This window comes from Salmo salar, chromosome 02 (genome assembly GCF_965601325.2).
Source record: "Salmo salar chromosome 02, fSalSal1, whole genome shotgun sequence".
Taxonomy (NCBI): Eukaryota; Metazoa; Chordata; class Actinopteri; order Salmoniformes; family Salmonidae; genus Salmo; species Salmo salar.
This window is the reverse complement of record NC_138292.1, coordinates 50124486-50138563: the sequence shown is the minus strand read 5'-3', so window position 1 is coordinate 50138563 and position 14078 is coordinate 50124486. Positions and strand designations below refer to the sequence as shown.

The 14078-nt window shown below is 43.9% G+C and overlaps 1 pseudogene across 1 annotated transcript; it reads right to left on the bottom strand.

The window, feature by feature from the left end:
* Nucleotides 1-50: 50 nt before the first annotated feature.
* On the bottom strand, nucleotides 51-13156 carry LOC106584898 (GTP-binding protein 2-like; annotated as a pseudogene). The gene is made up of 12 exons (XR_014381194.1): nucleotides 11498-13156; nucleotides 10989-11015; nucleotides 10631-10815; nucleotides 10336-10445; nucleotides 9846-10043; nucleotides 7995-8169; nucleotides 7401-7620; nucleotides 6223-6358; nucleotides 5813-5871; nucleotides 4985-5156; nucleotides 2619-2781; nucleotides 51-2098 (listed from the first exon to the last, which is right to left on the bottom strand). The product of XR_014381194.1 is annotated as a GTP-binding protein 2-like (transcript).
* Nucleotides 13157-14078: the final 922 nt, after the last annotated feature.

Genomic DNA, 14078 nt, shown 5'->3' with positions numbered 1-14078 from the left:
CTTTTAAAAAGTCAAAAATATGCAAAAAGATTGTCTTTTGATGTTTTATAACTTCCATAGAAACATGTTTAATATTTACACAACCTTGATGCAATGCAAACTGGCCACTTGTCTCAACCGAATAGAAGCTAATAATACCTGTAATATAGAATCTAAAAGAAAAGTGCTTTCTGTACTAAATTTGTATATTTCTTATGACAGTAAACATTTAAGATGCTGATACTTGAATAAACGGCATACATCAGTGGTCACCAAGACCTCAATATGCATCAACACCATGATAAATTGAATCCCATATTTCACTACTACACACATTAAAGCTTTCCCAGACTAGATTCGGTAACCTCTGGCATACACACAAACAAGCAGAAGCTATTCCAAAAATACAAAGTGCAAAATCGACAATTTTAGTGCTTCAAAATGGTATTTAGAAGTTCAGGTACAGTACATTCAATGCTTTACTTATAATTGCACACAACCCCGTAAAGGATAAGGGATAAAGTCAAGAGTTCAATAAATATTTTTCATTTAGGAGTCCATTTCGTCTGACAAGATTTTCACAAGTTCCTATTAAGCATGCAGACTCCACATGGGTATCTCGCTGCACAAAGCTACCTTGTACACAGATGAGCCTGAAGCTATGACACAGGCAGCATTGGGTTCAATGGGTTGACATTATAACAGGGTTACAAAAGCAGCGTCGCTACCATGAAAAAAAAGCGGTGTCGCTACATCACATCACTTAAAATACTTGCCTCTGCATTTCTTTCAGAACGGGTTTGCAATCCAACAGTCACTTGACTACGCCAAGAGTCTTGACTCTGCTCATTCTCAACCCTCACACATTACTGCTGCCCTACACAGACTTAGTTGAATTTGACATTTAAAAAATGAGCATGGCAGCATCTACGATTGGTGCTAGTGCCACTAAAATGGGCGGCACGTAGTCTACTTTTCATTATTACTAACCAAGACGAATGAAGTGCAGAGTAAACCACGTAATAAGGAAACTTTCATTCAAAAGCATTGTAAAAGAGGTCTTTCATTTGCAGACAGGACCACCACTAGTCAACTCCCTTGCTTTGCTCATGCTTTTGAAAGTAATGCTAACTGATACAACCTGTTTACACTAGCATTGCTACATGCTCCAAAAATGCTAGCCATTCTGGATGTTGGTAAATAACAAGCTAACAAACTTAAAAACAACAATACCTTAAGTCAGGGTTTCCTGGGGCCGCTCCTGAGTGCATGCTTTGTTTTTTTTGCCCTAACACTACACAGCTGATTCAAATTATCAAAGCTCGATGGTGAGTTGGTTAATTGTATTGCTAGGGCAAAAACCAAAACTTGTACCAAGGGGAGGGGGGCCCAGGACCGAGTTTGGGAAACCCTGCCTTAGGTAAGTCGACAATGACCTAATACTTTTAAAAAGCCAACTATCCCTTTAAACCTCCAAAGGATGGGTATGCTGAGTATGTTCCACATCGTTCAGTATAGTAAAACAGGGAGAGCATGCATTTTATCTATTGTATCTGTTATGAAATGACCCAGAGGGATGGGAATGGTTCCTTCTAGCAATCCACAGATTAGATGAAAGCTTAGCCTGCCTTCGAAGAGGTCACCCGACTTCGATTTAAGACGCCGACCTTTGCCGAACCCACACTCAAAGCGTCGCTCCAGAATCCACCACTGAGAAATATCAAGTGTTTTAATAGGGCTTCATATCTCTACATGGCACGAAGGGCAGATGTGGAAAGTACAGTACAGACTCACTTAGATACACACAAATGGGGATTAAAATACCAGTGTGTGGTTCAATAATCTACTGGGATGACGTCCGGCACCGGCAGTTCACACAAACTTACTCTGAGAGGGGGGGACATGTTCAGGAGAGCTTATCATTTCCTCTCCTTCCCTCCTTTCTCCTCTCTATCTCCCTCTGGTTCTGGTCATGAGAGTCAGGCAGGAGGCTGGTGACGTGGCCGATGCCCTTGGTCACGCCCTCCCTGAAGAGCAGCTTGGCGCCCATGCGGAGGTACTCGGGGTGTTTAATGAAGCGGAAGCAGACCACAGCCCTCTCTCCTGTGCGCAGCTCCTCCTGGTGGTGAACACAGGGAAGGGCACACAAAACGGTTCGTGTTGACTCAGAAATCAGCAGGGCCACAATCAGCAGGCAGACGTTGTGGAATGTTGCAGATAGAAATGTCATGGATAGAGCTAATGTGATTCCTCTTTCTCTACATGGCAGAGAGGCATGTTTGTTCTATATAATAAAATCTCTATCTGAACATTGCACAAAGTTGTGTCCTACTGAATGCGGCCCATATTGAGGAAGTGTATACTTAAACAATAAGGCCCAAGGGGGTGTGGTATATGGCCAGTATATCACGGCTAAGGGCTGTTCTTGTGCACGACGCAACACAGAGTGCCTGGATACAGCCCTTAGCTGTGGTATATTGGCCATATACCACAAACCCCTGAGGTGTCTTACTGTTATTATAAATAGGTTACCGAGGTAATTAGAACAGTAAACAAGTAGTTTGGTCTGATATACCAGGGTTTTCAGTCAATCAGCATTCAGGACTCTAACTACCCAGTTTATAATTATTATTACTAACTTTTCCATGCAGGCACTCCACGGTAGCCGTCTGTCTTACGTTCCCCACGTGCAGTCACTTGGAAGCCCCGACGGAATGTTTTGGCGTGGATGAGAAGGACGATGGCCGCCTCAAACTGCCAGCAGATGGTGGGGTTCATCTTCGGGCTGACCATCACCATACCCTATTCAACACACACACACGCACCAATAAGTACTTTGGGAGATGGGAAAGGAACCATTGTGGGACTGGTTTTATAACAGTAGAAAACATTTTGACTGCATATGATTTGTGAGTTGTTTGTGCATGTTTAGTTTAAGTCGGAAGTATACATACACTTAGGTTGGAGTCATTAAACGTGTTTTTCAACCACTCCACTAATTTCTTGTTAACAAACTATATTTTTGGCAAATCGGTTAGGACATCTACTTTGTGCATGACAAGTAAATTTTCCAACAATTGTTTACAGATTATTTCACTGTATCACAATTCCAGTGGGTCAGAAGTTTACATATTGACTGTGCCTTCAAACAGCTTGGAAAATTCCAGAAAATTATGTCATGGCTTTAGAAGCTTCTGATAGGCTAATTGACATCATTTGAATCAATTGGAGGTGTACCTGTGGATGTATTTCAAGGCCTACCTTCAAACTCAGTGCCTCTTTGCTTGACATCATGGGAAAATCTAAAGAAATCCGCCAAAACCTCAGAAAATAAAAAAATGTAGACCTCCACAAGTCTAGATCATCCTTGGGAGCAATTTCCAAACGCCTGAATGTACCACATTCAGTACAAACAATAGTATGCAAGTATAAACACCATGGGACCACGCAGCTGTCATACCGCTCAGGAAGGAGACGCGTTCTGTCTCCTAGAGATGAACATACTTTGGTGCGAAAAGTGCAAATCAATCCCAGAATAACAGCAAAGGACCTTGTGAAGATGCTGGAGGAAACAGGTACAAAAGTATCTATGTCCACTGTAAAACGAGTCCTATATTGAAATAACCTGAAAGGCCGCTTAGCAAGGACGAAGCCACTGCTCCAAAACCGCCATAAAAAAGCCACACTACGGTTTGCAACTGCACATGGGGACAAAGATCGTACTTTTTGGTCCTCTGGTCTGATGAAACAAAAATAGAACTGTTTGGCAAAATGACCATTGTTATGTTTGGAGGAAAATGGGGGAGGCTTGCAAGATCGTACTTTTTGGTCCTCTGGTCTGATGAAACAAAAATAGAACTGTTTGGCAAAATGACCATTGTTATGTTTGGAGGAAAATGGGGGAGGCTTGCAAGCCGAAGAACACCATCCCAACCGAGAAGCACGGGGGTGGCAGCATCATGTTGTGGGGGTGCTTTGCTGCAGGAGGGCCTGGTTCACTTCACAAAATAGATGGCATCATGAGGTAGGAAAATTATGTGAATATATTGAAGCAACATCTCAAGACATCAGTCAGGAAGTTAAAGCTTGGTCGCAAATGGGTCTTCCAAATGGACAATGACTACAAGCATACTTCCAAAGTTGTGGCAAAATGGCTTAAGGACAACAAAGTCAAGGTATTAGAGTGGCCATCACAAAGCCCTGACCTCAATCCTATAGAAAATTTGTGGGCAGAACTGAAAAAGCGTGTGCGAGCAAGGAGGCCTACAAACCTGACTCCATTACACCAGCTCTGTCAGGAGGGATGGGCCAAAATTCACCCAACTTATTGTGGGAAGCTTGTGGAAGGCTACCCGAAATGTTTGACCCAAGTTAAACAATTTAAAGGCAATGCTACCAAATACTAATTGAGTGTATGTAAACTTCTGACCCACTAGGAATGTGATGAAAGAAATAAAAGCTGAAATAAATAATTCTCTCTTCTATAATTCTGACATTCCACATTCTTAAAATGAAGTGGTGATCCTAACTGACCTAAGACAGGGAATTTGTACTAGGATTAAATATCAGAAATTGTGAAAATGAAGTTTAAATGTATTATATTGTGTTATGAGTGTGCATGGACATTATGTCAGATTGTTCAAGGACAAAAATATGTTTTTCACTGATAGCTATCAATTTTAGAAATACATTATTTATAGAAGAGATTTATATTTTCCATGAGGGAAATGCTTCAAAAAGAAACAAAAACATAGTTGGCTACACAGACCTACCTATACTTGAGGTTTCACATGTAACACACAAAACATAGGACAGATGGCAGTATCATAACCATGAGCAGTTTGTGCAGTCATCCTGTTTCCAAATGTGACCCTGCAATGTTCAATCATATTAAGGGATATGATTGGCAGAACATGGGGGGGAACTACAGTATATCATAGATAAATAGATAAAAGTCACGAAAATTCACATGCGGTGCGGTTGTGTTGTGGCTGAACTCTCTGACCTTGCGGAGCAGCGAGCGGTCAAAGTTGCCGAGGGCCAGTGTGGCGGCTTGGCCGGCTCTCAGCACCCTGCATGCCGAGCGGTTCCTATGGATGCTGCCCACCTTCAGCCTCAGGAAACGGCCCTCGTCCGTAGGGCCAACCACCAGCCTCTCCCCCTCGCGACACACCCCACTGTCCGCGGGTCAATGGGAGGAAAAACATATTATGATATGTCAAAGTGGAACTCTCCAGGGCAAATTATTTTTTAGCAGCAATTCAGGGTTACACTGTTTGCAGTACATTGACTTTATTATTTTTGATTTGCTAAAAGCTTAACTGAGCAAATCCTCTGAAAATATCTTTAAAAAAAGCTCAACAAAGTCACCTATAGATGTGAACATGATGCGCAAAAAATTATAGTATCATGACTTAAATGGGATTTGTGCCATAAATGCTAAAACATTAGCACTTGGAAACAGTGCCAGGGAAACTAAACCAAAGCAGGATTGCTGTCAGACCTTGTCCATAGACAGCTTGCAGGGTAAGGAAACCAATATGTCATTTTGTAATTTTGGTGAACATTCCATTGAACAGTGCTAAATAAATCCATTATCATTGCATTCATGAGTATCAATATGACATTTACATTTTAGTCATTTAGCAGACGCTCTTATCCAGAGCGACTTACAGTAGTGAATGCATACATTTCATACAATTTCATACATTTTTTTTTTTTTCCTGTGCTGGCCCCCCGTGGGAATCGAACCCACAACCCTGGTGTTGCAAACACCATGCTCTACCAACTGAGCTACAGGGAAGGCTTAACATATGACATATGGCCAACTGACCTGTAGAGAGTTCCTCCCACCACTGTCCCCACATCTGGCACGGTATAGATCTCATCTACCTATATTCACAAGCAGAGGAATGAGGAGGTATATTTTGCTAGCATTGATACAGAATATTGGGCGTGAATCTGAATGTGTGAAAGTGCATGTTCACATCTCGTGTGGGTGTATGTTTTGTTACGCGTGTGCATGAATGGATGTATGCGTTTGGATGGGTGTGGTGTGTTTGTAAAGAGTGTGTGTATGTGTGTAATATATTTGTTGTTTCTGCACAAACGTGTGTGTATGTGTATTATTGTGTTAGTTGTGAGTGTGCATGGACACACACAATGTCCATGCACACACATAATTCACACAATAATTGTATACGTTAATGTGTCTGGGTGTGTGTGCATATGCAGGTGTAGTACCTGGAACTCAGTGAGTTGCTGCATGAGCTCCTCCTGCTCCTTGCTGTTGCTGAGAGGAGGCAGGATGTTGAAGAAGACTGTAAGCAGGTCCAGACTCTCTCCAGACACGCTGGACAGGGTGAAGATGGGTGTGATGCTATGGCACAAAGAGAGACAACGTGAGGGACACACCAGGGTTGAACACTCAAGCACAGACTATACACGTAGCTAAAGTGGACATGAGGTGACTTTTACGACCAGTATATAACCTATGCATAACGTCAAAAAAGTTGTCGTAATTATGTCATTTTGTGTAAAGAAATTGGGTTTGGGTTGGGTGATCGTAACGTCATTCTCTGGATGTCAACTGGTTTTCTGGTTGAGGAGACATCCGATAACCAGATTACAACCAGGTAAAGACATGTTTTTCATGACTACAACAAGGCATAAAGGTGTCATATTTTGGATGTTATCTGGTCAGATATCCAAATAACAACCAGATAGACCTATTTTTATGGTTGCTCAAAAGAAGTCTAAAAAATTTCTCACCTGGTTATCTGACTTCCATAAAATTTGTTTACACCTGGGAAATTTCGTTATGATGTCCAATGCCAAATTCTGCCCACTAAGTTAGTTAGTCCCTTGATACTTAAATGAGAGGTCAAATAACTAGGGCTGGGAATTGACAGGGACCTCTCGATACAATACTATCATGATACTTTGGTGCTGATACGATATGTTTTGCAATTCTCACAATTCTATATGTATTGCGATTCGATACATCAATTTTATTGTGATTCGATGTTCCAAACATATTGCTCACCATATATCTGCTGCAGAGGGACAAGCGAGAGCCATGAGAAAACAAGTTTTGATCAGTCATGGAAATAAAAGTGCAGAAAACAAATTGGCTCCCTATTTAAAAAGATGGAGAACAAGCTATGAAGGAAACATACCGTAGTTTTGGTGCAGCTATCGCAAAAATAATATTGCGATATTGTCAAAACGATACAATATATCGTCAAAAATATGTAACTGTATTGATTTTTTCCCCCGACCAATACAAACAACGTTGCCGTACATGCTTACTAAGTCAATTCCTTTCTAGTCACCCTGGACTAAGGCCTATGTGGTGTATATTGGGTTGTGAATCTCAATTCCAGTTTCCTTCTAGGTCTTTTCTCCTTTTCAGCAGATACCTGGAGGACTGAGCGAACTGCTGGGCGGCTGTGACGGCGTCGTCCGGGCTGGCCACCAACATCGGCACTTTGGTACAGCCGGGCAGCTTGAGGACATGTTCCAGCTGGCGTACTGTGCGCTCCACTGTGCCTTTGGCACACAGGTCCACCTTGCTGACCACGATAAAGATGGGCACCTTTAGTGCCATGGCCAGGCCCAGGTGCTCGCGGGTGGTGCCAGCTAAGGGGGAGAAAATATTATCTGGTTGGGTCAGTGGTAGGGTCGTAAAACTCCCAGTAATTTACCAAAGTTACCAGACTTGGTAATTAACTGATTATTTTGGAAATCTATGGAAACTTTGGTCATTTATATTTGAGTAAAAATGGTGTCCATGAGTTTCTAGTAAATAGACCATGTGGTTCAGGAGAAGATTAATGGAAAAACATCTGATCAACAATGACCTAATTTGCAATTAACGCCCTCTTAGTCAGTGGTCACATCAAGTAGTCAAACGCATATCACTTTTCATAGCTTGCTGGGCCAAACAAATCTTGTAGAAGTCAACAAGGCCCGCACAATCTACACTTTTACTATAGCTATATGATCGGGCTTACCTATGCCTGTGTTGGCGCTGACCACCAGCATGGCGAAGTCTGGGCAGTAGCTGGTGAGGCCAAAAATTGTGGTTTTCAGGTACTTGTGGTGGCCGGCCAGGTCAATGAAGGTGATCATCTTAGAAGAGCTCTCGCAAATCTCCTCGGCTGTACGGGAGTCACTGTAATTCACCACCTTCAAAAGCCACATGAGAGGAAGTTGAATTAACTTGTGTGTTGTTACACTGTTTTTATGGGTTAGGCCAGACAAAGTTTACATTTACGTCATTTAACAGACACTCTTATCCAGAGCGACTTACAAAAAAGTTGAATTGCTCCGTTTAATGGATGCCCCGCCTCACTTTTCTCAACACCAATAAATAAACAAAATCAGATGTGTTACTTTTTGGCCAATATATGCGGCTCTTTGTTTATAATGCACTGTCCGCTCTCCCTTGAGGCTTTCCCAAGTTGATGCCCAACAGACCAAACAGCCTCAGATCACACGCTCAGATCATGTTCGAGCCTCGGATTGGACAATGAAACACACACGCTCGCACCTGCAGGCGACGTGCAGATGTTTCATTTCTCTCTCATGCCGTCATGGCTGAAGCCAGCGCAAATTCCTACTATTTATGTGTCCAGGTTAAACGTGGGACGTCCCTCATTATAAACAAACAGTCGGTTAAATTCATGGTTATTGCATCATTTTCAGATCTATTAGAAGCGATTAATAGACGAAACAACAATGTAATTTAACCAATTGACTGGCCAGAGATCAGGGCATTCATCAGCAAAGACGCAGTGCAAGCCAATAGTATTTTGGACAACCAAATTTAAGTCAAAATGATTGATGAAATCGAAGTGTGTCAGCTGTATGGTGATTTGCGATTCATAACTTACATTTTACCAGTACTACCAGTAGTAGTAGGCCAACCAATAACACCAAAACGGAATGCGTTTGAAGTGATGACCCGCCGCCGAGAACAGCTAGCACGTCCAGCAAAGTACATCGCCAGTGGCACGCACACACTTCGTGCCGATCAGAAGGTGGGGGCTTTTCGTGGCAGCCAGATGAGACAATCAAAGGAGGATGCGGTGAGCAAAGTTACTAGGCTCAAATTTAGTCACACTTGCTCTATATAGATTGATGCTTCTAACTGTTCATGTTATAATTTTTTTTCTTTGTTGTTGTTGATGATTAAAGCTGAATGGCTGGATTTATGGATTTTTCCCCAATGGTACATTAATACCAAGGCTATAGAGATGCATTCAGGTAATGAACTCATTATTATGCATCAACATTTTAATTTGACTACAATGATTCATTGTCAATCATTCTTGAATTTGTTAGGCTATACAATTAAGTACATTAATACATTCATACATTACTTTTTTAATATAATTTTTGAATATGATAGAATATTGCATTCCATTATACATCCTATGTGAATAATGTTCAATAATGTTAATATGTGTATTAATAATAATAATAATCTGAAAATCAGTCCAAAATTGAATATTTCGCCCATTGTCCATACAGCCCAGGACAATGTGGTAAAGTACTGTTATTCCTTATCCACCTAATGATAATGATTTTTTTTTAATAAAAAAATGTATCTCGCTCGCCTCACTTTTCTGGGGCGAAAATCCGTTAAACAATTAATCAATTTTGTCTGGCCTTAGTAACAAATGGAAGATGTTCAAAACATTTGTGTGCTGTTACAGTTTTTTGTGTTGTTACTTTTTTGTTATATCAGTGTAGTTTTTGAGGAATACATTTTTTTTATGTCTTTGCTCAAAGGAGGGTAAAACTCATGCATGTTCATCTTTCCTTCTGTATCTTGTCACCTATAAGACGCTGTTACCCACCTCCCCTTTGCTATTGAAGCCCAAAATCTCAAAGCTGATGCTTGATGTCCTGCCCGTTTGGATCTCATGAAGGTGTCTGAAGAGGTTGAGGCGTGCCCGGCCTCGCCCGTTGTCCAGCTCGCCTTGCGTCAGCACGCCCAACAGCGTGGACTTCCCTGAGTCCACGTTTCCCAGTACCGCCACACGCAGGTCCAAGAACTGCTCTCATACACACACAAGAGACACTGCAGTGAAATTACAGCAGATCGGCGTGGCAGAAATTCTTCATTGTATGTACAGCCTACCATTGACCATTTATATAATTGAGTGCAAAACAAGTCACTCTTCTTTCGCATTTTAATGCTTAATTGACAGACAGAAAATAAAGAATGGGAGATAGGTGAGAAGGAGACAGTGATTTGAACCAGACTCCGGGGGGAGTCGCATATGTGCAAGGAGCCAGGAGTGTTACAACTGTCCCTTAAATAAGACAAGGTGCTGTTTATCCCACCTGTTGGTCGTCTGGAACTTTTCGGACAAGAACCTGAGATTTTCCGGCAGTTTCTGTCCGAGTCGTAATCCACCTCTCTTTCCAGTAGAAGTGTGATGTCAGCACCAACCCTGGTGAGGCAGAGATATCACATTTATCACCGGTTAAATACAGTTACAATGGCAAACTGTCAAATTATACATTTATAAACTAGTTTCTTCAAGAATCAACGGGTATAATTGATTTGACCATTAAGCAGAAGAAAATATCCCAGATTGTGCATTTGGTGACATTTGCATACGAGGTAGTGACATACTTCTCTGCCATCCTCCGTAGGGTCTTCAGCGAGGCTCTCATGTCTCCCTCCGACAGTCCGACAAGCAGACCATTGTCTTCCACCCCAATCTGATACACTGCCTCGCCCCGACCCTCTTGAAGACGCCATTTTAACTGGGTGGCCAGGTGTTCAAATCGGTATTGTGTGGGTTTCACCAACTTCAGCTGCAGTGAAGTCAGAGCACGGGACTGCACTTCACCAACAAGAAGTGTCCAACAAGTGAACCACGTGTTTGAGAGCGTGCATGCATTATACATGGATGTGTTTCGACTTTTGATTACTAGCTACAGGTGAAAGGGAAGATGACATGCAAAAAGAAAGAAATGTATACTAGTACCTTATATTCAATGTTTCCTTCTTCAGCCTGAGAGAAACAGAGGGAAGGACATGTTTTGAAAATGTGTCTGTACTGTATTTTGACAGCACACCCCCCTGTTGACTAATGTACTTCTGAATAAAAACTACCCACACCACAGCAAGCTATCACTACAGTATTTTACATCTATGCACCACCAAGGAAGCAATTTATCTTGCAACATCATGGAGCTGCCAAGCTGCTCTCTTGCAGCTAGTCGACACAACATTGTACCGTGAGAACGCCAGCTGTTGTTGTCAACAAACAAACAAATGCCCATTCCCTGCTTGTAACAACGTCATATATGGCCAAAAGGTTTTCTTACCATGGGAAAAGCTCAGACGACAGCATCTGCCAGAAGCTAGCTAAAATAATGTCCGAATGTGTAAATAGCTAGGCTCTGGCTAGCCTAGCATTGGATAATATCGCTAGCTAGCCAACTAACGTGAGCTTGATAGCAAGCTGCAGCTAGCTACAGTAGCTAACGTTACCTCCGGTGGTAAATATGGTGGTGTTTTGTTGGTCTTCGTCTTTTTACTCCTCCGTCTCTTTCTTCTTTTCCCCTTTTTTGAGCGCGTTTTTTTGGACATCCTTCTCCCGTTACCTGAACTGGGTCCTTGCAAATTTGATCTAACGTTAGGAAAATTTGATCTAATGTTAGCGGTTGTACCAACACCGGTCCCGCCTGATATTTGCGCATCCATCACGATAATGAACTAGCTAACGCTAACCCACACTGTTTTTGTCAGTAAGAATATAACGGACTTAAAGTTGTACGTCTGAAAATGAATAAGTACACATACATATGGGCTCAGTGTGGATAGCTAACGCAATCGGTCCAGCTGAGGCTGGCCTTCTCTCCATCACTTGCCTTCTGCTAGCTAGCTAGTCTATCCTCCATCCTATCCTCCATCCCTATCCTCCAGGCCGGCTCGGTCCTCCCCTCCTGCTCCGTGGCTCGACGACTCACTACGAGCTCACAGAACAGGGCTCCGGGCAGCCGAGCGGAAATGGAGGAAAACTCGCCTCCCTGCGGACCTGGCATCCTTTCACTCACTCCTCTCTACATTCTCCTCTTCTGTCTCTGCTGCTAAAGCCACTTTCTACCACTCTAAATTCCAAGCATCTGCCTCTAACCCTAGGAAGCTCTTTGCTACCTTCTCCTCCCTCCTGAATCCTCCTCCCCCTCCCCCCCCCCTCCTCCCTCTCTGCGGATGACTTCGTCAACCATTTTGAAAAGAAGGTTGACGATATCCGATCCTCGTTTGCTAAGTCAAACGACACCGCTGGTCCTGCTCACACTGCCCTACCCTGTGCTTTGACCTCTTTCTCCCCTCTCTCTCCAGATGAAATCTCGCCTCTTGTGACGGCCGGCCGCCCAACAACCTGCCCACTTGACCCTATCCCCTCCTCTCTTCTCCAGACCATTTCCGGAGACCTTCTCCCCTTCCTCACCTCGCTCATCAACTCATCCTTGACCGCTGGCTACGTCCCTTCCGTCTTCAAGAGAGCGAGAGTTGCACCCCTTCTGAAAAAACCTACACTCGATCCCTCCGATGTCAACAACTACAGACCAGTATCCCTTCTTTCTTTTCTCTCCAAAACTCTTGAACGTGCCGTCCTTGGCCAGCTCTCCTGCTATCTCTCTCAGAATGACCTTCTTGATCCTAATCAGTCAGGTTTCAAGACTGGGCATTCAACTGAGACTGCTCTTCTCTGTGTCACGGAGGCTCTCCGCACTGCTAAAGCTAACTCTCTCTCCTCTGCTCTCATACTTCTAGACCTATCTGCTGCCTTTGATACTGTGAACCATCAGATCCTCCTCTCCACCCTCTCCGAGTTGGGCATCTCCGGCGCGGCCCACGCTTGGATTGCGTCCTACCTGACAGGTCGCTCCTACCAGGTGGCGTGGCGAGAATCTGTCTCCGCACCATGCGCTCTCACCACTGGTGTCCCCCAGGGCTCTGTTCTAGGCCCTCTCCTATTCTCGCTATACACCAAGTCACTTGGCTCTGTCATATCCCACATGGTCTCGCCTATCATTGCTATGCAGACGACACACAATTAATCTTCTCCTTTCCCCCTTCTGATAACCAGGCGGCGAATCGCATCTCTGCATGTCTGTCAGACATATCAGTGTGGATGACGGATCACCAGCTCAAGCTGAACCTCGGCAAGACGGAGCTGCTCTTCCTCCCGGGGAAGGACTGCCCGTTCCATGATCTCGCCATCACGGTTGACAACTCCCTTGTGTCCTCCTCCCAGAGTGCTAAGAACCTTGGCGTGATCCTGGACAACACCCTGTCGTTCTCCACTAACATCAAGGCGGTGACCCGATCCTGTAGGTTCATGCTCTACAACATTCGCAGAGTACGACCCTGCCTCACACAGGAAGCGGCGCAGGTCCTAATCCAGGCACTTGTCATCTCCCGTCTGGATTACTGCAACTCGCTGTTGGCTGGGCTCCCTGCCTGTGCCATTAAACCCCTACAACTCATCCAGAACGCCGCAGCCCGTCTGGTGTTCAACCTTCCCAAGTTCTCTCACGTCACCCCGCTCCTCCGCTCTCTCCACTGGCTTCCAGTTGAAGCTCGCATCCGCTACAAGACCATGGTGATTGCCTACGGAGCTGTGAAGGGAACGGCACCTCCATACCTTCAGGCTCTGATCAGGCCCTACACCCAAAAAAGGGCACTGCGTTCATCCACCACTGGCCTGCTGGCCCCCCTACCTCTGAGGAAGCACAGTTCCCGCTCAGCCCAGTCAAAACTGTTCGCTGCTCTGGCACCCCAATGGTGGAACAAGCTCCCTCACGACGCCAGGACAGCGGAGTCAATCACCACCTTCCGGAGACACCTGAAACCCCACCTCTTTAAGGAATACCTAGGATAGGATAAAGTAATCCTTCTAACCCCCCCCCCCCCCTTAAAATATTTAGATGCACTATTGTAAAGTGGTTGTTCCACTGGATATCATAAGGTGAATGCACCATTTTGTAAGTCGCTCTGGATAAGAGCGTCTGCTAAATGACTTAAATGTAAATGTAAATGTAGTCCATACTCAGGGTTCCCC